This window comes from Strigops habroptila, chromosome 6 (assembly GCF_004027225.2).
Source record: "Strigops habroptila isolate Jane chromosome 6, bStrHab1.2.pri, whole genome shotgun sequence".
In the NCBI taxonomy this organism is placed as follows: Eukaryota; Metazoa; Chordata; class Aves; order Psittaciformes; family Psittacidae; genus Strigops; species Strigops habroptila.
In genome coordinates this window covers 12,781,874-12,806,818 of record NC_044282.2, presented here as the reverse complement: position 1 = coordinate 12,806,818, position 24,945 = coordinate 12,781,874, and the positions used below count along the sequence as shown (strand labels likewise).

Here is a 24,945-nt window from a genome sequence, read left to right as displayed (position 1 = left end):
TAATAGAAGGAAGAATGCCCTGTAAGCAGATGCCCATTCTACTTATGTTTTCATATAATTCAATCACAGTCCTTTTGTGCCTTGCAACTTGAAAAATTCACATTAATAACACATCTGTAGGGTTACAGAAGTACATCTGAAAGTGCCATTTCACTTTTATTTGCACACTATACTGGAGAAGCAAAAGGCCAGAGGCAATAGAACTAGGAAGACTGAAATGTTGTTTACAGTTCAGTCTGCCCTTGTCTTTTCAAGAGGCCAAAATTATTATTATTCTCTCACACAGTAGCCCTATGGATTTGTTTGTGTCTTAAATTGTGAGCTTCCTATTTATGGCTTTTCCTGAGTTTTGTCATTTGGCTTGCTTGAGGAGTCCAACTGCAAAAGCTGCAACACGCTTCCTCTGTGGAGCAATTGCAAGAGTTGCTAAATATTATGAACATGATCCCACAACACATCTGGCAGTGCGCTACACTACATAATCTTGTTACCTCCTTGCATGGGGGAGGCCCCGAGGAAATCACTACAACAGTGCTAAAAGAATATCTACCAATGACATCTGGAAAAAAAAAAAAACCTTTAATGAAACTGGGACAACTGAGAGGCACACTGAATGGAAGCAAAGGTCTTCATGCAATAAGCAGTTCCAGCAGCTGGAGTGTTAAGAAACCCATCAAGTATCATGGGACTGAAGATAATATTGTGGGGATGGCAGAAATGAGCAATGGATGAGTTGAAATGACTCATGTTTGGAAGCCCCATTCCCTGTTATCAGTGTACTTACTCATACAGAGTTTATCTTACGTATTCTTTGTTACTTTCACTCATTTTAACCTCCAGGCTGTAAACACATTTGTTATGAAAAGAATAAAATTACACAAACTCTGTGTGAAGCCCCTGAAATCTGGCTACAGAACTATTCATTACCTTCCCATTCTTATCACAAAGGGACCGCACCATTTGTTATTATTATATAACATAAGAAAGAGAGGAAAATGGGGGCAAAAGAGAGAGGCAACGTAGAATGGAGTTGGGAATATGGACAAAAGGCAGAAGAGACATGGTGGTGGTGCTGGAGGACAAAGGAAAAAAGGAGACATGGGCACGACACAGCAATGAAACTCAATTCAACAATAGGCTTCTTTTATAAAAATATGTTTTCTCTTGTCTCACTACTTTTCCTGTTGTGATAAGGCGAGACTTTTGAGTCGTTTTGAATGGTGCCATGGCAGTGATTATGAGAACAGTCTCGTGAGTACTTTCAGCCAAATAGTCTTCAGAAGTTCCTAAGTCCATTTTGTCAATTCAATGGGAGTTTTAATTGACTATTACAATACAGCACTACACAATAAAGACATTACTGCACTGCTGCAAAAATACCAGCAAATGTGCCATCAACAGAAAAGGAGATTCTCTTCTGTGGGCTTATCGGAACTGCTACAACAGCATAAATAGCCTGGAGCAGCAGTTATTGAAGACAGCTTTCCAAATATGCTTTTCCCCCAAATGTAAGCAAAACAAAGCAGAAGTCCAATCATTAAAGCATTAATTTTACAAGATTGAGCAGTTTCTCCCTTCCCATTACTGCATATGTAACAGGTCATATTTTGCTATTTGATATAGAATGAAGGGCTGCACATCTATACAACAAAGGGTAAAAATTTCATGATTAAGCAAAATTTCCTCATGATGACACTGCACAGAACCCAGCTTCTTTGAGCATATTTACTCTCTTTCTGATTTCCAGAACAAACGTCACAAAATTGTACCAATTTAAGACACAAGGATTTTTGTGCCCTCAGCTCTGCAAGCTCACAGGGGTGGGCTGAACCTCAATTTCACCAGAGCCCTGTCTCACCTAATAGTTCCTTTCATAGCAAGCAGGTTCCTCTGAACACCACCATAGGCAAGAACATGCCTCACCATTCCCTGTGAGCTCTCTTACATGCATTGCACAGGGAGATATGACAGTGCACCAGGCATTAATGTCAGTGACAGTCTGCACCAAAATCAGCTTATGGCTGAGGCCAGCAAGGCTTACCATGGCTCTGCCATCCTCAGTGAAAGAGGTATACCACTGTCGAATCAGCGCAAGTTGTAAATAGACAACTTGCATTTTGAAGAAATGATGTGTTCACAGGAATGTGCGTATCACAAAATCACATTAAGCAGCTGGAATTGTATATGCTGAAATCAAATAAATGAAACAGCATTTCTCCATGCTGTGTTTCTACTGAAGTTGTGCAAAGAAACAAGTGACCTTCCATTTAGTCATGGCTTTGCTCATTAGACACCAAACAATCTAGAAGAAAGTGTTGTAGGCTCTGTCGATGAGCAGCATAAAGACCATACACAGACTAAAAGCAGGATGAATATTACACACTGCTGCTGGCCTCAAAGGGCTTTATTAAAAACAAAAGCATATAAAGCAGTTCCTGAACAGGATGATTTTAATTGTGTCTCCTTGGGAATGCTGTACAAGGCAGACTTGCTTGCCTCCCTTGTAGTCTAGAGGAACCTAACAAGCTCTCAACAGATTCCTTCTGGTCTAACGCAAGTTACTGCTGAGTTTTTGGACTCTAGTTAAGTCTTAGTGACAATTTATGTTTAGCTGGTTCTGAAACAAATACAATTTTATAAACATCTTTTTTACATAGAAAGAAAAAAAAATTAAATATATAAAGGGTTCCATGTGACAGCTTCTTCTCAATCTGTAAGCCTGAGCACACACAAACAGCAGTGTAAAACTAGCAAATAGAGCAATTAAAGCAACAGTGCCGGCAACTGCAGTAGGACTGGTGACCAGCCTGCATTGCCTTATGGCTCTCAGGAAGCCAAGTTACCAGTTTTCTTTGACCTTTGTATAGTCCATGGCTTCTTGAGGCAGATCCAGAGCAGGTAGTTGGGCACAGCACTGCAATGCCATCCTTTACACCCCTTCCTTGTCTACACTCTGTCTTCTGCATATAACATAGGCAATGCATGAGAAAGGTCAGGAAGAGGAAAATCCATAATAACTGTGGTAGCTGAAGATGGGGTGAAAAGACCCCAAATCCTGTAGGAGAAACCCTTTGCAGTTAACCAAACTAAACAATAGAAAGCATCAATGGAAAGGATGTGGCTTAAATTTTGGTCCTGGGTCTTTGTTATTTTAGATTTTTTCCTGGGCTAGCAGGGGGTACTTCCCTCCCATTGGAATTTAAAGACTAACATCTGTAGCAAGATCAGTTATTTATCACAGAAGATTACCAGAGGAGAAAGAGCAGAGCCCTCCTCTACCATCCCTGGCTTACTTCACAGCTTTATAGCTAGTGCCAGACAAGAAACATGCACCAGACAAGCAGGACTTTTTCTCTGATGATTAGGCATCCACTTGGAAAGAGGCAAACCAGGCTCCAGTGGCTCCTTGGCACAAAATGGGAGAAAGCACTACAGTGGGGGGGCTGGCACTCTTTGGTTTATGTTACCAAAATCTCTATGCCAAAAGGTCTCAGTGTGACAGCCTGCAGAACCAGCCAGCTTCTACCGAAACTGGGAGAGATCTGCTCACAGACACCAGCTGAGGGTCTTTCCCCCCAGTTATCTATGTTTGCTGTGATATGGTAACGATATGGTATGTTCCACTACCACCCCATTGCCTTACATTGATCTCTCAGATGTTGTGAAAGATGATGAAAGTAGCAAGATGAAAGAAAAAGGAAAAGCTCAAAACAAGCTTACATTAAATATTCATGACTGGTAGTAATTATAAACAGAAAATAGGAAATAATGCAGTAGTGATTATGCAGTGTCCAAATCATCTATCTGCAACTCCCTTCAGGATGTTTTGTCCATAGATTTCTGTTGCTGGTGTTGCAAAGTGGGCCAGTCTTTATAGGCTGCATCTTTGGTCATATTTTGCTATTTTGTTTATCTAATACATAAATGTAGGCTAGTGTGTTGAATTGTGAGTAAAAGTAAGGCTCTGCATCTCACTTCTACTCTCCACTAAAACATACAATGAAAACCTTCATTGTAAAAATAAGACAGCCACTCAGATCAAGGGTGAAAAAGTTTGTTGAACTCCAGTATTAGTTTCCTGAGGCATAGTAGTCCTCTCAAATTACAGAAAAATCACATGTAAATCACCCTGTTACTACTTTGAATCATTCTAATGTTCCCATGAAGAAGGCTCCCACTCTGATACAAAACATCGGTTCATAGAAAGAAGCATTAATTCTACTTCCATGGTGAACTTGTCAGTTTTTGCCATCTGAGCACTCCACTCAGCTTTGGAGACCACAGTAGCCTTGTTAGGTTTCTAAGGCGCCCTAATTACATACATTTGAGATTGCAGAATGCTTTAATTTAAGCCAGCACACAATCAGATGCTGTGCTTTCACAAATATTCAGAAACATCATCTGCCAGGATCAAGAGTAATTGAACTGATATCTACTGGGTTTTATCTGCAGCTTTGCTGCATAATTTTTCATTTTCTTCTGAAGGCTTTAACACAAAAAGAGAACATGCCTAGAGTCCCACAGAGGTGTTTTGACATTAGGCTTAATAAAGCATGAAGAACTCATTAATAAATAATGTTCTGCTAGGTTAACAAGTAAAGCTGAATGCATTCATGAGACCCAGAAGTAAATCACATCATGCATGCAGCCAAATAACTTGTTAAAATGATTGCAGTGGTTCCATTTCTTCAGTGTGTTTGGCACAGCCCAACACAACATCGCACAAATAAAGAACACTGCAACATATATGCATGCACCTTCAATTATAATGTTACCTGTCAATTTTTGTTTGCACTCTGTGGGCTTGTGGGGCTTGTAAACAAGCATGCATGACAGTGACAAAGAGATATTTACGTATTGTTAAGCTTTGCTGAGAGAGCACTTCTCTCTGGAGTTTCAAAGGAAAAGACTTCTTGTATTCATCGAGTTATGCATCATCCCATTCCTGTGTCAAAGCTACAAGCTTGTTACATTTTATGGCAGATACATTTGAGTTACAGCTTTCAAGGCTGTGTCAATATTTCCATATGTCCTTATTTTCCAAGGTTAAACACTCTGGCAAGTTTTGAATCAAGGTCTGAGGAGAGCTTCTAGCTGCCTGGGGTCAACAGCACAACTCCTGTCAGCTTCAACTACGCCAGGATTTTACATAGAATCTGGAGTAGGATTGTGGCAACGTTAGGGCCTGGATCCACCTTCCTTTATGAAGACTTTCTTAGTTAAGTGCCTAAATTGAGAGCTGAAGTCACCTTAAATTCTCCCTATAATCAATGCCAAGAGATAAACGTTTCCAGAATGTGATTCAGATCTGGGCTGCTGATTACAGAATCAGCTTAAAATGAGCAAGTTCTCGATTTAGAGATTTCTGCTATATGCTTATGCTTCTAGGCAGGAAAACTCCTCAGTCCCTCCAATGAGGCCAAGGAACAGATTGTACAATTCAAGTTTGGGCCTGTGAGAAATATGCAATTTGTCGGGGGGGGGGGGGGGGGGGGGAGGGGGGAAGGAAAATGTTTCCTTATTTTATTTTTAGTTTGTATTTGAGATATAGTCATATTCTAAATAAGGAGTCATGATATTCAGAAACAGAGACAAAGAGTCCAAATGCATATCTTGAAGTCTCCACCACGGTTTCCATAAGCACAGAAATGCTGCATTCCTCTAAGTTAGTTCACTGCCATTTGTAAATAATGCAACTATCATGAAATGAATATTGATTGAAAGAAAGAAAACTATTTCATGTCATCTGTTTACTGAAAACCCAAATTCCAGCATATTTAGAATGATTATAAAAATGAGATTATTTTTCACACCAGACTGAGCTACCAGGTTCCAAGAGTTACTATGAATAAGAGGATCATATATAAGCTATAATATCTTCTGAAAATGACTTAAAATCTCTGATATATTTGATAAAAGAAATACCTGTTTAGGTGGGGCAAAGCCATCTTTCTGGTTTTGTTTTGCTTTGTTTTTTAAGATAAGATTAAGAAAACAAACTTCAGATCCATGCCATTTTTAGAACATGGAATTGAAAAGAACCAAACCTTTTTACCACAAATGGGGTAATTTTGCAAAACAGGGCAAAAGTAGAAAAACTTCTCCTTTTTTTTTTTTTTTTAACCATCCACAGATTTAAGCTTCTCAGGGATCTGAAATGTTAAATAAGCATCTGTGGTATGGTACAGTAAGTCAACATGGATAAAGTGGATAGTCCATTTCTTTTGCACATTTTTCTTCCATTTACCATTGAATATAATTTCTATCCATGATAACATAAAAATACAAATGCATGAGCACAAGTGAGTGAATATTGAAACAGTGAAGTATTTTAGTAAATACGCTTTCTGTATGTTATCTTAGGGCTTCACAATCCCTGCTGACTTGGTGTTGGGAAGCAGACTTGGTTACCTCTGAAAATGAGAGAGATGCAAATTGTAGAATTCAGTCTCTGTTTGCTATTTTTTATCTAAGTAAAGCCTAAGTACTCAAACTAGGAAACACTTGCCCATGATCTCAGGTAGGAAGCATGAGATTGCTGAGAAACTTTCAGTGTCTGGTCAATGCAGAACCCAAGTTTTTGAAGGTGCCTTTCTTGCGATATCTGAACTGCCTGCGGAATATGAGTTAGCTGAATGCACAGCACAGCCAATACAGCAATGCTTCTGGGTTGTGTGATCACAGAATTTGAAGTGACAATCTTTCTTGCAAGCTGAGATACTTGTGAATCCTCAAACACTAAATGGGCACTGTAGACTTTGGGGTTATTTTTGTAATCGTGCTGGTAGGTTTCTGTATCCAAATTCTGCTCACATTATACTTCAGCTATTTAAATCCTTCTAGGACCATGCCAGTAATCCAGGAACATATATGAGGACACTGACTTTTGTTCTTAAGGATATAACTTAAGAATAACTTAGTGTTACATGACATTAGACAGCAAAATTACATCAGAAAATTCTATCCATTGTATGCATTTACACAGTTTTATAATGCTACATGTACAAGATGTTAAAAAAACTAATATCCAAGACTTGTTTATGGTAAGCCTTATGACTATGTGATGGTGCAGCTGCAACAGATATTCACATGGCAGTATGTGTATGATACCATGTGATGGAATCACACAATCCATACAGCTGTAAAAGGAAGTGTTTTATGGAATGAAAATACTATTGCTACCTCATATCAATGCACATTAATCTGCAAGGAGAAAAAAAATCAGAGATTGGTATTTGTGCCACACAATATAAAAGCCAGCTAGAACAATCAATCAAAAACAAGATGGAAAACTATTTTAATTTTTTTCCCTTCTGCATTAATAATTTAAAAAGAAACTTGCAATTACATTTTGTAAACAATGTTTACTTAGTTTTGGTATATTTGAAATATTTAAAGATATTTGAAGCACTATGCACTAGCTGTTAAAGCAGAGACCACTTTGTCAGGCCCATTAAGACAGTAGCTTTCTTGGTCTCAATCAAGATACTGGCGTATTAATAGAGGAGTGAAAATGCCACCCTCTATCAGAATAATGAGGAAGGGCACTAAAAGCATTCGACACCCTTTAGTATACACATCTTGCAGTTAAGTTTGTAATTCAGTTTTAGGGAAGGAAGGAGGATTTAGGCTTAAGAGTAACAGTTAAAAATCTACACCATCAAGCCAACAAGCATAAATTCCCCAAGTACTTTTAATGCAGTATTTCCTGTGAGTCTCCCTACACATCAAATCACATCAACTCTCATTAGACCCCTTCAAGAGAAAAACATTCACATCCCAGCCTCTGGTTTGCAGAGTCTCCAGGAGGTAGAGGTTGACCAGGAAAGTGTTTTAGGGTGTTAACTGTCCCTGGCTCTGCTGGGACTCCCTGCAGTGACAGGGCATTTTTGGGGGGGACGATACAAGTAGACCCTGAAGTGCATTGGTTGGCTGTTCACTCCTCAGAGGAGCTAAGTTACTCAAACACTCAAGGAAATGAAATTCCTTGATTTCTAGAGGAGTCCCCTGTGCCTTTTTAGCTGGTCAGACTGCGGTCAGGATTTATGATTATACCTTATGAATTGAGTACTGAAACTGGAGAAATTCTGCGTTGTTTTCATGCCTTTCCTAACAAGCTCTAAGTACCCCACTAGGAATATACACACAATTTAGAAAAACAAATGCTTTATTCATGACAGCAATAAGTACAGCATGGCTGTACACATACCAATTGAATAGTAGTTTTACATTTTTTATTTTATTCCTCCCAATAACTACATGTTCTCACAAGTGCCTCACAAACATGCACTGAGTTTTCTACACAGCTTTTAATGGAGAACATTTTAAATAGTTTTCATAAAATGAATAAAGCTGTGATAAGCAGCACAGCTGGTGAGCTAGTGAGGAGACTGCAAGGAAGGAATTACCAGGAGGAAAATGTTCTAGGAATGTATTTCCCTTATGAGGCCCAAAGATTAACCAATTAAGATTAGTGCTCCAGTTCATCTATGCAAAATATATAGAGAACGGGGTGACTCAAATACTGCTTTTGAGACAGATGTCAAAAATTAAAAGCACGCAATCACCAGTAAGAAAAGCAAGCTAAAAATCATTTATCATTTTATCTTGTTTATCATGTTATCATTTTATTCTTGCTTACTCTAGAATGTGAACTGGAGGAAACACGAGAAGTATTTAGAGGAGAATGTCTTACTTGGGTCATGTTATGGTCCCAGACAAACCCAGGGGAATAAACTGCTTACACCAATGAAAATCCTCATGAGTGAGACCCCAGGATGCCCCTTTTCTGCTCCCTCTTGAAGAAAGCTAGTAAAGCAAAGATAATGCTGTCAGGGAGAACGTTCAGGATTTTGACAGTGAATACGAACAGTTTTTTCTCCTCCATAAAGATGCTTGTAACTTTTCATTAATATTTTTGCCCAGGCTTGAAGAACTGTTCCATCCTGAAACGGGACTCCAGCTTCTCACAGAGTATTGTGTGCAGCTTCTCTGACTGTGTGCTTTCATGGGTTATTGTTTGCTTGAAGCTTTCATGTATATTTTCACCTCTACCCACCAGTTATTAATTCCTACAGGCTGATACTGTTGCGACCTGACACTTCACAGATATGGGATGTTTGTTTGTATGAATTCCCAGATTTTAAATCACCTGTCTTTCACCTTTCATCTACCAAGAATAGAACGCTTAATTTTAGTAGATGCACAGAACTTCTGAAAGTCAAATTCTCCACTGAAAGCACTCTGCAGTGTGTACAGACCCTAAAAGCTCACTGCATAACAAGAAGAGATGAGCCATGCCTCTCTCAGGATCTCTCTTTACTCAGAAGGTTTTAAAGTTTTATGCAGAAGCTGTCCATTTGTGGAAAATGAGAAAGTAATCATGGATATCAAGAGATCCAAAATGACCATACCTTTGAGAACAAGATTAGTGCTTTATATCCAAATGTAAATGTGAGCTTCAGAGGCACCGTGGTTCAGAAGCAATGTTCTCTTATTATGAAGAGTGAAACAACCATGGATGCAATGAGTTATAGCAATCCCTTAAAAAGTATGCAGATATGTCTGTGTCCAGGCCTTTGCCTTCGAGACATGGAAGAGTTTTCTAGACTTCGTTATTTTTGCTACCTCATTTTTTAAGCTTGGTGAAAAACTAAGAAATACTGGAAAAGCCTGTGTTGCAGATTCTTCTAGTTGGAGTGGGAGGAGTTCTTGGTTCATTCTCTGGGGTCACAGCTGAGCAACATGCTTACCCCTGCTGTTATCCAAGGATGTGAACAGCCTCATTGCAAACTAATGCTTAAAAGCATACATCTAGAAACCTTGCTTAACTGGCTGTCTGGATTGTTTCTGTCTGTCAACCAGTATTGTCAGGATCTCACCCAAGTTCAATCTCAGCCAGATGCTCTTCTCCAGGAGCCACTTTCCTCTAAGCAGTGCAACATCTTTGTGATGGCTTTGGTTACATCTGTAGAAAATGAGATATACACTTGGATGTCATCTGCAAAGCCTGTAGCAACTTAGCAGCTCAGCCCACCTCTGAACAGTTTTATGGAAGTATTGGAAAGGGATGTAAGGGGAGGATTTATAGCGCTATGGTTAGGCTGCAGGTGCAGGATACTGGGAAAAAAACCACGATTTTACCAGTGTTGTTTTCGGGTCTTATTGAAACCAGATTCTGTGTCTGCAAGGTATACAAGATTGGGATATATTCACTTAGCATTTAAAGGAAGAAGAAAAACAAATAATTCCTTATCCACATCTGAAATTAAAAAGGCCTTGCAAATTCCTACAGCCACAGGAAACTGGATTAATAATATTAGCAAATGGAAACATGTTGCAGAATATAAAACTCTCTAGATAAAACGGAATAAAAACTATTGTTTCTTACTGCAATTTATTTTAGCCACTGTGTATTTTACATATAATTTTATGGTGCAGAAAACATTGCTGAAAGAACAGTTTTACTAGATAATTTTCTTGTTTGGTAGAGCTGGTGTATTAAAAAGGTTAATGTATTAAATTTACATTTTTCTAGGCTGAGTATTTCTTACTCCAATCTCTCCTTCCTCATTCTTAACCTCTTTAATACAAAACGATATAAAATAGGACTTCTTTTTGACAGTTTAAGTCAGAAAACCTTACTTTCCCTGCCAATTTTCATGCTCTGCAAGCTTTGCCATCATAAACCACTTTGCATGTATTAAGAAGGAGTATTATATTAGATGAGGCAATTTAAGTGTATCCCATCTCACTTGGTGAAACTAAGCAGCTTTGCATTATAACTAAGTTGAGCTAATGAGAATATGCTTGAAGCGTGTGTTACCTGGAACTGAAGTTAGCTAGTCATTCAATACTGCAACCTGTGAGTTTGCAAAACGATGGCAGGAATCCTGCTGTGAGGGAGATAGGAAAATTATTATAATCTGCATTCCTAAATTGAATGAGTATTTTGCTCAGCAGAGGCCTCTTGACTGCAAATAGTCTGAAATTATATCCTGCTGTTTAAAATGCTTTTTTTTCAAAGTGAGTAAAAATGCCCACATTTTCTTATATCAAATATTTGTGAAATCTTATGTGAGTAAAATTATTGAGAAAGTCATATATCTTTCACTTCCTTTTGTAAAAGCTGTTTGATAGTCAAAGCTGTTCGATAGGGACAAAGTGTCAAGAATTCATGTTTTTATACTTCTATCTTAATTATTTAATTATTATATTGACAAAGCTTAGCATTATATCTCCCTCACCACTTTATTACTGAAAAAAACGCATGTTTACAAGTTTCTTATTTTGTTCAAAAGAAAATTGTAATATAGATATTTCAGCAGAATCAGTTGATGTGATGCTTAACATGCTAGCAAGCTAAAACTCACAGGCAGTATCCACAAAAGACTGTACAAACACAAGCAAAAGAGCATGAACTAGCAAGCAGACACAGGGAATGAATTTCCCCCACAAGCATGGAAAACATAACTTCATTCGTGCAAATTCTTATCTCATTAAAGCTAGAAATGACACCAAAAAAAGAAAGAGAAGGGCCTGTGGATAAATGTTATAGGTCACCATAGTTGTATGAACAATTGTGTTCTACTGTGTAAAAGCAACAAATACTGCAAATACTTTGCATTGCATCCTGCCTGAGAGTCCAAAATGGAAGAGGGGGCAGCTCAGATTATCCTCCTCAAATTCTCTGTCCTTTAATTAGTGACCAGTGAGAAGGTTTAAGATAAAGCAAGATGATGGAACAACTTATATGGTCATCAGTGCCTCACAGCTAGAGTCAGAGGAGGCCTCAGCTTTGCAACACTTGGCTGTGTGCATATGTGTAAGTTAACCAGACCAGGGCTAATTCTCTTGCCCAGAGTGTGGGTGACTCAGTCTCTCCACCCCAAAACAAGGCGGCCATATACTTAGCTGCTTCCTGGAAATTGTTCCTACCCCATGTTGCTCCCTGAACTCTACCCTGACATTGTGTGAGATTGTGGGGTAAAAGGGAACACATGGACAGATGGGATCGATGAGCAGGAGCCAGGAATCAAATTCATGCCCAAATCCTACTTTGCTGATGGGGCATAATGGTTGAGAGGAAGGTACGGTTACTCTTCTGTGAAAGATGGTTCTCAGGAGAGTCAGCAAGTCAGGAAAAGGTGATGACAAGGGCAAAGACATACCTTAAGCACAACCAGTTTTTCTGGAACTTAAAGTGCCTCATGCTGTTTTGCAGTCATGTTGCTTTGGATTAGGATTCACAGCTCTGACCTGCTTCTGAAGTGGTAGATAGATTGCTTCTGTTTTTCCTTCTCACAAAATATATCTGACAGAAGACATCTTTTTTCCGCACATTAAGTCAACCTCTCAAGACATGGAAGGGCAGAATTCAGTCTTCCCCATGTCAGGGGACTCTCCTCCCAATGTCTGGGAGGAAGCTGTAACCACAAAGGACTTATTCTGTATGCTGTAGCCTTAGCAGACAATCTCCAGGATCAGTTTTAAATCTGGAGTCATGCCAAACTTTCCCACATCATAAGCCATTATTTCTTTTTTTTTTCTGGTGTGCTTCTTCATTAAATGTGCAATGTTTCTTTTGACTTATAAGCTAGGTACTCAATTCAGTATAACCATCATTTACATCATTCATTTACATCTGGGTAATTTCTTACTTTTACTATCTAAGTTTCTGCAGGACGTGTGGATAAACCTAGCTGCACTTGTGTTCTTGCAAAAGGTAAAAGTCAGCCAGTAGTGAAACTAATCATGGAAAATTTGGACAGGTGAAACTCCACTGGATTTGCAGCCAGTCAGATAATTTAGCTCATTCTTTTTGATTTTCACTGTTTAAATTAACATATCCATTGCATATCAAAGAAAGTTTATTTTCCAGTCTATCAAGTAACGTGTGTAATATTTGTTGCAGCATGCTCTATGAAATCAACAGAAGTGAAGAATAAAGCTTTTTTTTTTTTGCATAATTTTCCATCCAAATTTATATATATTGTTGTTAATGAGTGCTTTAGTAGCAATACTGTAAGCAAAATAAAAGATACATAGGATCTTCCAGAATTACCTATCCTAACACAAGACTCTGTCAACAACTGTACTGAGTTTGCAGAACCTATAATCCTATATATTACATATATCTAACAGTCCACTCAAATACATATTACACAAATCCCCCAGGAAGTACTAACATGCATGCAGTGCAAGGAGGTAGAGTTCTCAACACTTTTGACATTTGAGCTTTGCAAGTCTGTGAGTTATTCATCCCTTTGTACACACACATGTATAAAAGACGTAGTATTATAAACAAAACTCTATACATTAAAGCTACAATATATGTACTATATGAATTTTATTTTCTTGGACAATATTTAAGTTTTACAGTGAAGTCACCTTGAAGAACTAATATACCTCTCCCCCACAAGGAAATCTTTGCAGAATTTGCAACTCCTCTAACCTTCTGCTTTTAAATGGAAACTGTACTTTTATATCCATGTTCTTCTTCCTGCTGAACTCAATTACAAAAACTCTCAGGACCTTCAATAGAACTTAGATAAAACAAAACTGCATTGTTACTTTTTTTTCTTCTCCTCTTCTCCTATCTTGAATAGACATTTGGTGCCAAAGGGAAACAATTCCTTTTGATGAGGGATGATATTTTTGTCTTCTCTTTACTTTATAAAGGGAGTAAGCATTTAAAATGCAAACAGAAATGCTAGCTAGAGTAGCAGACAGAAAAAGATTTATTAGAAAGCTATTATTCATATGATATCACAAGAATCCCTCCACAAAAATGAGAAAGCAGAATTCAGTTCATGTAGTTCTAATTGCATCAAGTTTGAGGTCCCGCTATTTTAGCCAGTAAGTTTCCTGAAACATTTTAATAGGTTATGGAGATGTTAAAAAGAATAAATTGTATTTGTAAAACTAGTTATATTTTAAAAATTGAAATTTCAAATAAGATGAGGTTGACAGAGTAAAACTGAAAAGAATTTTACCTTCTCCTCCCCAAACCTAGATAGAGCAATAATCCTGAAGAATATTTATAATATATGAAAAACAGATCTCAATAATAGAAAATCAAGGTTGCGTGACTGTTCACTTTTCTTCTTTACAGCACATAGCATTATCCAAATCATTATAAACATTTTTATAATGTTATGATTGCTGCTGAAATCCTTATGTGTCTTTATGATCTTGCTACTTTCCTTGTCAGTTATGTGTTTGAGACATGACTTGATGTGCACATATGCCCACACACATTCCACAACCTTTCTAAGCATGTATCTGTTCGTAAGAATGGTTTGTTGTACATTTTTGATCACACCACAGAAAAATGATGTCAGTGAATTGTCCTGATCAAGGGTGATTTCCTGTGGTGACAGACTAATGTTCATAGACTATGTAATATTTTAACAGAAACCAAGGGATAGAGAAAACATTTTGTTAAAATTTCACAGCTTCCAGGAAGTGAATAGTTACTATTAGGAAGAAATTATTTTTTTCCAACATGTTGTATACAACTTTGACATTACCCTGAAGCCCACATGCCACCTAGAACAACTAAGCACACAGGTGGACAAGCATCTACCCCTTATTCCCACTGACTGTAAACAAGGACCGTCTTGTGAACAGAGCTAAGCAGAATACTCTTCTCATTCCCTTTTTTCCAGTGGTAAATCAGATGCGTATGATTGCAATGTGCTAAACCAAAGCTTAGAAGAAATATCACAAAAATGGCTAATGGCAATCATGCTCAGAACATGGGTAGAGCTTGCTCATGTTGTCTAGCAAGTCATTCATAGGGCTTTAAGCTGCACCAGCTCACTAAGTACATTTATTCAATGGCAGTTAAAAGCATGATCTCAACTATATATGTAATGTCAATACCATTTTATCCACCTGTGCCTATGTGTAAGCAATAAACTGAAACACAGTCTGCTTTGTTAATGGTTAGATGAAACAGTCCTAAAAATTTCATTCAAGCTTTTAAAGAATACACTAACCTTTGTGTCCTTAGGCACATCCAGAAAGTCCAGTACATCTACTTTCAATGAAGAGCATTCAGGAAGAATTTAACTCATCTGTTCTAGTGTTCAGTCTCAAGGAGTCTTTAGTGGTTACTGAAAAGACCAGTCAAGAGATAAAGCAACTCCAGGTACGCAGATAGAAAGATCAGACATCTCTGCTGAAATGGTGTACAACTCGCTGAGCCTGTATGAAAAGAGAAGACATTTGATGCATATTTGAAAAAAACACAACAAAACCCCAATGATAAAACACCCCGTTTCCCTCTTTAAGACTGAAAAGAAATTTTGTGCAGTAGGGCATCAGTGGAAGTACTTGCCAGCTCAAGTTTTTGCAAGTACCGTGTCTGTCTTGTAAACATTGGCAGCCTGGAATCTGGAGTGCACGTTAGGGAGGAAGGGGAAAGGGAAAAGAAAATTACACCAAATGTGCTTCACAATAGTAAAAGCCAAACAAAAAACAATCCCAAGAACAGAAAACTGCTAATTACATGTATATTAAGAAGGCTACAGGAAAAAAAAAAGTTAGATCTATATTGGCAAGAGGCAATACACCATGCTTGCTGCTGTTACTCTGCTACCTTTTACCCTTGACATTGACCAGAAATATATTTTACAGCCATTTGTAAATCACTGAAAAAATTACTTTTATACTAAGAGCAATGCTAGACCCATTTGGAGAAAATGTTAATAGTAATTAGCGAGAATTGTTTGACTATTCTTATCTTTTTTCTGTTGTCTGTTTATAATCTATCTATGCTTCCATGTTGAAGAAATGGGACACAGACACAAGAGTGAATATGCCATTTAATCGCAAACCTTGTACTGCAATTTTTAGCTTTCAGCATGAACATATCTACTTTCTTTCAAAGTAAATTAAGCCCTAAGGAATTTGGAATACAGTTAAGCCCTCAAAATCATCAATGCCAATGTGACCCGCCAAAAGACATTAACTCTGTAATTATTCTGTTAGTCAGGAAAAAATACTTCTGAGTGGAGAAGCAGAATTAAATCAAAAGGTTTCTACAGAAATATTACAAAGAATGACTAGTTTGAGCACCTTACAGTATGGTCAGAATCTAACAAGAGCAGATGCACACTTGAAACTAAATTTTGTTGGATGTTTGACGTACCAGTGTAGAAATGTACGATGCAGAAACTGCATAACCGGGCATAAGTCTCAGAAAATAACAGCTTCCCTTTCTTTGCAGTTAAGTGTTTATTTCACTACATAATTTCCATTACAATACATAAACTACTTACTTACCTTGAGAGCAGTTTACTTCTGACTGCTTTTACCTGTATGATATATGATTTACAATGATGAATTATTTGTTTTTCCATCAGAAACATTTATTTGTTAATAATTTATTAGATAAATGGCTTCTGATTGAGCAATTTAAAAAATGTAAGCAAATCAATGGCAAAAGAAACCAAGCAGCATATTATAACGATACAATAATTTGAGCTCATACATTAGACTGAACTGATAAAGTCCCAAAAGCCCTTTTTTGATAGCTCAGTTTCATAGAGTAAATGTTCAGCTGAAATAACTAACAAAACATCTCAACTACTGCTTTGTGAAATCATGCCAGTGTCATGAACAGTATCTTTGAAAACTAATAGGTTGGCTCCAGGAAAAAAACAAACCCTACGAAACCTCTCTGCAAGTATACAAGCTCTCTCTGGAAATGAGATTAATAGTCATATGAAGAAGAGAAATGAACTCCTCTCTCAGATGTGTGAATGGGACTTTGGAAATCAGAAGAGTCTGATTCCTTTGATATCAGTGATATTTATACTATAGTACCATTAGATCCAAAGAGTGTTTGTCATCACTCGTATGTGCGGCTAAGACAATGAGGGAAGCAAATGTGATAAACCCCTTAAGAAGGAGCTCTCAAGGGCTCTTGACATATCACAAATAAGTCATGCTCTGAGTTACAGGATTTTCAGCTAAGTTGATCACAAGGAAAATAAAATGTATTCTCAGGACTGTGCTTTGACAATCTTTGCTACGTTAGAGGTTTTAGAGAAAAAGATGGAGATTTGAAAATGCTTTTGGAGGAAAGCTGCATATATATATTTCTTCTCTTTCTTATAAGTGTATTACATGAATTAAATAACTTAAAATTTTCCAAGGCAGTAGTCAAACTTCCTAAGAATAATGTTGCTGAAAGTCCTATTATTTTATAGGCATTCTATAATTGCAGAATGGACTGTTTTCCCATCAGGCTTAAGGAGACTAGTCAATAATGTGCTGACACTATGCAGACACACTTTATTTATAAAACGGATACTGTTCAGTTTAAATGAACACACATATTCTGCCAAGAACATATTGTTTTCAAACTTAGATAGGATTTCTCTTCTGTTATTTGATGAAATCTCATATTGATTATAAACAATAAGTTCCAGGAATAACAGATTTACCAATAAAAGCCACAACTCAACATGGAATATATGCAAATATCAATATATGTAATTATATATAATGATCACAAATGTCATCAATTTATTTAAGGTAAACTACTTAAATGAATACATATGAAGCGAAAAATCAAATTAAGTGGGGTAATATGTTTTTTTTCCTTCTTATTTGGTTTCTAATTGTACTCTTTGTGCTAATGAGAACACTACAGATTTTTGTTTAGTCGCTGTCCATTTGATGTGCATTTACCTGCTCTGCTTAAGACTAGATTCTTTCACCAATGTGTCCTTTCAGACTTCATGCCAATGATCCATATGGGTCTCCATGCCCCACAAGAGGACAAAAGGATCTCTTTTAGTTCTTTCCCACAAAAGTCTTTTAACAGACTGACTGCTGTTCTTGTAAGGGTGCTAGTGTTCATGTCGACACTATTAACCAGTTAGCCATCTCATTTTTTTTGCACAAAAACCTTCTATCTGCTTTCTTTATAAGCTAGATACACTCAGACATATCCAGGGGCTTTATAAATAGAGAAGAAGAAAAATTTTTAGGGATACAAGCAGTTCCTGAATGCAGTCTTAGCTGCTGTTTTGGTCCTTGAATTGCTTCTAGGTCCTAGACCTTTTTTCCCACTTGCCTCATGTCTCTTTGCTCCTGGGCTTCCTCCTAAAACAAGCTGGTCCTGGGCATCGCGCTGGTCATAGAGTCAGTGGACATCACTCCCCAGAGGTGGTAGGGACTAGACCTTGCCAGGCTTGACATGTCTTGTCCAAAACAGTTGTTCAACTGTAATCCAGCCAGCTGTGGTCCTCACATACTCCCACAAGCCCTTATGATGCGTCTTCTGCCTTTCCTCCATTCATTTAGTAGAAAGACAGGAGGAGAGCAGGACTAAACAATAAGGAAATAATCAATTGATGTAGATATATCATTCCCCTCCATTAAGAGAGCAAACCCCTTACTCAGCCACTTGATGACTTAAAAGCATTTCAAAAGCTCATTGAATTCAAAGCAAAGGATATTGTCTCGCATTAGAATCTATTCAAGAGGAGTCACCTGCATTGCATAAAGGTTTGCACTGTTCCAGGCTGAACTGGTTTCCGCTCCTGCCAAGGGCGGCTAGATGCTGCATAGGTGTATGGCTGCACCAGTGTCCAGTACTGTGGACTCCAACCATTAAAAAATGTAAGTCGAGGCACACCAAAAAAGTAAGATCTGCTGAAGATTGTGTTTATTTGGTTTTAATAATGAACTTGAGTTGATTTACTTGTTTCCTTGTCTGAAACTTCTAGACACATTTGTTTTGTATGTTTCAAGTATAAGAAAGCACTCTGCAGAACTTAAGAAGAAATTTTTTTTTTTTTTTTAAGTTCAAAAATCAGCAATCAGCTAAACACTTCCGCATTTTAAGAAGTGACCTCCTCTTTATTCACACATGAAAGCTACTCTCCCTCAAATATTACACAAAAAATGGTCATGGGCACACACCTAGTCCATTGTAATTTAAAATAAAATAGGTTATATTGATTAAACCATGACAGCTGAATCATACCTGCTGCTTCAACAGAGTGAGACAGAAGGTACTAAGTTTCAAAGGGTAGATGCTTTTTCTCTTTTATTTATCACTATGATCTCTTGCAGCAGTAAGTACCTGAGGTAAGTCTAAACACCAAAGGTCATTCAGACTAAGATCTGAGGAAAAATTCAGTGTTTGGTTTTACCGCTATTTTGAGCCCACACCCACATACTATAATTTAATAATATAATAGTTAATGTCTGCCCTTCTAACGCATTTCACATCCCAGTATTTTTACTGAAACCTATGTAAAAGTTAAGGTAAATAAGAAGCAGTCAACTGGCTACATTTCCTTCTAGACACTGCTGTGCTGAGCTGAAAACAGCACAGAGAGCAGCTATATCTGCTTCCATGGCAGTGAAGATGCTGTCCTGGCAGCAAGTGTGAGGGCTGCTCTGGCAGGTTCAAGTCACAGTCAGAGCTGGTTCCTACAAAAACAATGAATTTGCCATTTATGCCATGAAAACACATAAAGACAACCATAATTATATGACTGGGGACAAGTAAAAAAAACCCAAACAAAATCAAACAAACCTGAATATTTGGGATTCTCACATAGATTTTTTACCTCTTGGCTTCCCTCTGCTCCATGAAAATAATTTTCAAAATAATCCAAAATTTCTGAGCCCATGGCACCTGTCCAACCTTGACAATCAGACTGCTCCAACTTCCAGGAAGCCAGAGCTGCTAGTATTTATATCTCTGAGGTAAACCTTTCTGACTGTATGCCTTGGGGCAGCAGCACTGGGAAGCCCTCCAGCACAGACCTGCAGAGCTGACCATACATAGTCCAGAAATTCTTAATGAAATCTGGGAGGAATTTCTATATATTGCTTCTTCCATCTGCCACATATGTAGGAAGCGCAATTACTCTCAGGAAAACAATCCTCCATTCTTGCAAATTTTGACATGTCACATATTACCTATTCAGTTATTCAAAAAGTTTTAGAGACATGGGAAGCAATGGCATGTCATCATGACCACCACACCACTGTGTTCATTACCAGATTTTCAGTTTCAAGTGAAATTTTGGATGCATGATGGAATTAATTTTAAGCAGCTCAATAAGTTGCCACCAAAATGCAGAATGCTAACAACCTGCTTTTTTAAAAAGATACTTCTCCTTCTGAACTCAAATTTTAATGTAATAAAACAAGACTTGGACTATTTGCATCCATGTGTAATAGAGGTTGGTAAACACACAGTGCTAAGCTTGTCCAAATTTCAAAATACTCACAAACCTTCTGTTTCTCCAGTTTAACTGTCAGGCAAAAGTGACATCAGAATTCCATGAGAGTAATGTGTTACTATGGTGTAAACCTAGTGCAGTGTGTCTACATTATGACAGTTACAAATTAAAAAAAAAAACCAAAAACCAAAGTAAAATTGCATTATAAAGAAAAGGTTGTGAAATGTGCGGTGAATCTCTTGAGGCAATAGTTTAATAACAAAAACAAGAATAAAATAATCATAGACAAACATTCTTGAAGAACCCTTCAGCAGTGGTATGTACAACAGCCAAAATCTCATTTGTACCTGCATACTATTTAAAGTATCACAAAAGAGCATATATATACCTTTAATCCACCATATTCCATATTATACACCATATATGCAATATATGTAGCACGTACAATTTATGTGGGCTCTTGTGCACCAGGTCTGCAAGAGCTGTTCAATACAAATTGCTACCTGAGACAAGAGGAGCTCTTTGTTAATGTAAATTCAGCACATTAGCACAACTGTACAGCCAATTACAGTAGCTGAAGCTCTGGCACATGATCTACAGAGATCGTTCATTTTTATGAGGAAATCACTAGTTCTTGGATGAAATAAATAGTGAACTTCCTCTTGGAGGGGAGACTCTCCTGCAGACATAAGGCCAACATGAATTTTCTTAGCATAAAATTTGTTTTCTGTGAGAATCAGAAAAAGGAACAGCCAGTGACCTCGCATCCATGCCATGTGCAGAGAGATGCCTTCCTATCACACTAACATGAGAAACAATGCAAAAGGGTACAAGGAGTGGATGGAACTGTGACACCATTCATGTCACAACCGTGGCAGCAGGGGTGCACCATGCCTGCTGGGAAGGGAAGATAGCAACACATACTGACCCTGGGCAGCTTTGTGTGACAGCGTGAAGATGAGGAGAGCCAGTGAAACTCACACATGCTCATCAGCACACTACAAACTGACAACCCTGTCCTGAGATTTCATGAATGCTGTTAAAATATCTATATTTAAAAAGGAAACATTTATTCTGAAGATATTTCTAATAATATATGTATTTCTATGTTCGCATGTATTTAAATACATGTACTCATAACACTATTTTTGGACAAAAGGAAGAGGGCAAATCAGCATATATTATATTAGTACTACAAAAGTTTTTCCCTTCAAAACCTGAATACACGTGAATATCCTGCTCCACTTCTCCAGAGCTACTTACTACATCTTACCATATGCCTAATACAATCTGTAAGTGGGAGAGAACAGCTGAAAAACCACCATATTAAATTCTTCACTCTGTTTCCTAATCCATAGGCTCAAGTCCACAGTAAAGCTCACAGGAAAGCTTTTCTTTATTTTAATGTTAGGCAGTGTGAGGGTAACTATATATTTGGTTTGGTGTCCTATCCTCTTAACTGCAGCTTCCAAATATTTCAGTTATCTGGATTTTTTAAAAAGAGGCAAGAAAGACACCAGAAGACCCATTACTGGATCATATGACACACAAAGTGAGGGTGTGAGAACTGGGTTTGTTCAGCCTTAAGAAGAGAAGTCTAATGAGAGACCTTGCTGTGGTCTGCAGTCACATAGGAGGAGGATGTGGAGACAATGGAACCAGAGTGTCCTCAAAGATGCGCAGTGGGAGAGTGAGAAGTGCTGATCACAACATGCAACACAGGAAATTCTGACCAAATAAAAAGAAGAAAATTTTCACCATGAAGGCCAGCAGCTGTAGCATGGTGCCCAGAGAGGTTGTGGAATCTCCATCCTTGGAGATACTCAAAACTCAACAGGACAAGGTTGAGCTACCTGCTGTGTGATTGGCTTGCTTTTAGTGGGAGGTTGGACAACAGGCACCCCCAGGCCCCTTACCCCCCCAGATGACTCTGATGAGCAGAAGTCCTGGCTCCTATGATAGATCAACCACTGCTTGCAGACCCACTTCCCAAAAATTCTGGGTATTGCTACGAGAAAAGTGTTTCTTATGTTTTTGAGTGAAAGCCACATAGTAGTACTCTGAATCCCAAACCAGATCATATACATGTGACCCAAAGAGTCTCAGCTCTGTCAGCTTCCCAGAGGAAGTGCAGCCGCATGCAAACAACTTCACAGACCTGAGCTGACTTACAAAGATACAGACTGCAGAGAGCAGTAAATACGTTCTCAACTTAAGTGTCACGATGGCTTATCTTTTCACTACCTTTGCCCATTAAGGTAAGGTTTTTTTTCTGATTTGGGAATGAAGCACAGGCCAATTATAAAATAGGTCAAATGCCTTTCCTTGACCACCTTCTCTCCTTAAGCTGAAAAACATATAAATTAGACAAATTATTACTTTCCAGTTCTAATTTCTCTGACTGGACAGCTTATTTGTTTCATCTGTGTTCTCAGCAGTTTCACATTTTCTCAATGTGGAGGGTTTCCGTATGTTTCTAGGCAGCCACTGAAAGCAGTGTAATGCTGTACCAAACCTCCTGGGATCTGGTTTAACCCCCATCCCTTAAAGGCAGCATCCTTTGATTTCGGTATGCTGCCTACGGACCTCTCCTCCCTCCTGGCTGTTGAGCAGCAGCTTGCTATGTCTGCAGCTGGTTGGGAAACCGGTTTTCCATGGACACTCCAAGGGACAGCTGCCAGGTGCATAAGGCAGTGCTGTGGGTATGGATGCACTGTGTATCTATCTGTACAGCCCATAAAAGCAGCCTATCCCTACCAAGTCAGTTGTTTAAACAGTCTAAATGGCCACTTTTTCAGAAATCAGCTCTGTGCTTTGAGCAAAGACACTGCCAGCCATGAGGAATGCAAAAAAGTTGCCTGTACTAACAAAATTATCTCTGCTTCCTGGTTTCCTTCAAAAACACACACAGAAAGAATTGCTCTGCACCGCATAACAGCCACGTTTGAGACAGAGCAGCAGTCTTTGTTTCCAATTTGCTTTTATTTCTGTTCCCACCCTGCCCAAATGCTGCCAACTATTATCATATTAACAGCAGATTTGAAAAACACTCTTGCTTTCCAGAACAGAGGTATTCAAGTCCAGTCTCAGATGACATGGTTAAAGTTTCACAGTATTCTCCAGTCACGTGTCAGAGTAATTAACTCAGACCTGATTAATTAAAAATAGAAGTTTCTTTTATTCAACCATCTAAAAAACCAAATTCCACTGATTTCATGCAGAGATATACACAGGCACAACAATTCCCACTGCAATCTTTCATTATTCTTTACAGAGATACTGTGCCATATTCCATATTCCCACTAGAATTTTACTGATGTGGCTGTACCGACATTGGTAGAATTATTCTTGATTTACTTTGGCACAGAAGAGATCAGCATCAGGCCTATTGGGATAAGATAGTTCCTCCCTATGGTCATCTTTACTTAAGACTACAAAAAAAAAAAAAAAAAACCCAAACATTGATCAGACAGCTTCAGTATACCATCGTTTTTCATGAGGAAAAGAAAATTAAAAAGAAAAAGAGAATTACACTCTGTTCTAAGGAGATCTGCTGCTCTTTGTGATTACCTGGAAGAATGAGAGCATCATCAACCCAGCAAAATACAGAGTTAACTCTGATGTTTCATTTTACATGTATATATGATCTTCTTTATCCAATGCTGCTTAAGAACTAGACAGTTCTGATAAAAAAGAATAAATAAAAATCATTCTTCAAAAAAGGGGGGCATCTTTCATTAAAAATTGAGAAAGCAATCAAAAAGAAAACAGGGTCGCTCTAAGATGTTCGCACTTTCTGTATTATTTCTATGCATGTATTTACCAGCTCTGGTAAAAAACAGGAGATCCTCTAGAACAGACCACCGAGAATCGCTGTGATTGTCTTCTGGTGTTTCATCAGCTGAAACTGATAGGAAGGCTGGGGAAAATGACCAAAAAAGAGGCATGTGATAAATGAAGATTGTCAAGGATAGGCAAGTGAGTGACAGAAGCTGCTTCACTGAGAAAGGAAGACGAATGCTTGAAAAGACTTTCTTTTCATTTTGGTGAATATTTTCCTCTCTGTTAAACTATCAAGACCAGTACTATCTGAAAAAAATTTTGTTTGGGGTTTTTTTTTTTTTTTTTGAGGCCAATTAGCACTAGCAAGTAAGCACATAACTTCTCATGCATGTCAGTTTTGGAAATTAAGTGTACGTCTTTAGGGTGCTCATGCCTGGTGTGCTAAGAGCAACAGATGAACTTGAAATAAGCAGAAGCTGTAAACATATTGAAATAATGCCACTTGTGATAATGTTTCAGCAGCCTGTTCAGAAGAGCGGTGGAACTTCTCTGCATACATAGAAAGTTTGTTTAGCCGTGAGGCTTGGCCAGCAGATCTGCTCCTTCAGCTCTAGTCTGCACCCATAACACCTCCAAATTAATCTATAAAACTACAAGTTACATGATAGAGTCAAGAAGCCTCAAAGGCTACCAGGCCTTTCCCAGTAAAAGACTTCGACTAACATTAGTATGAATTCTTTGCACAGAGAGATTGCAAATGGTGTGCAAGAAGTTAAGCAGAGACTCTGTTAGCCCCTCATCCTAGTATAGCACGACGGACATGAGGAGCACTGATTTAGCTCCGCATGAGTATTATGCCACCCACAAGCTTTAAAGACAGGCAGAACATAAATTTTCTTAGGAGTTCTCACCACTGATGTAGCACAAAAAAAACCATCTGCAG

The 24,945-nt window shown here is 38.1% G+C and overlaps 1 protein-coding gene across 2 annotated transcripts in view; it reads right to left on the bottom strand.

The window, feature by feature from the left end:
- Window positions 1–24,945, bottom strand: part of HS3ST5 (heparan sulfate-glucosamine 3-sulfotransferase 5) — a 197,872-nt gene that overhangs the window by 78,830 nt on the left and 94,097 nt on the right. For both annotated transcript variants that reach the window (XM_030489640.1, XM_030489641.1), the window contains exon 2: window positions 15,003–15,210. The gene's annotated coding sequence lies outside the window, so the exon portion shown is untranslated. The remainder of the gene's footprint in view (window positions 1–15,002; window positions 15,211–24,945) is intronic.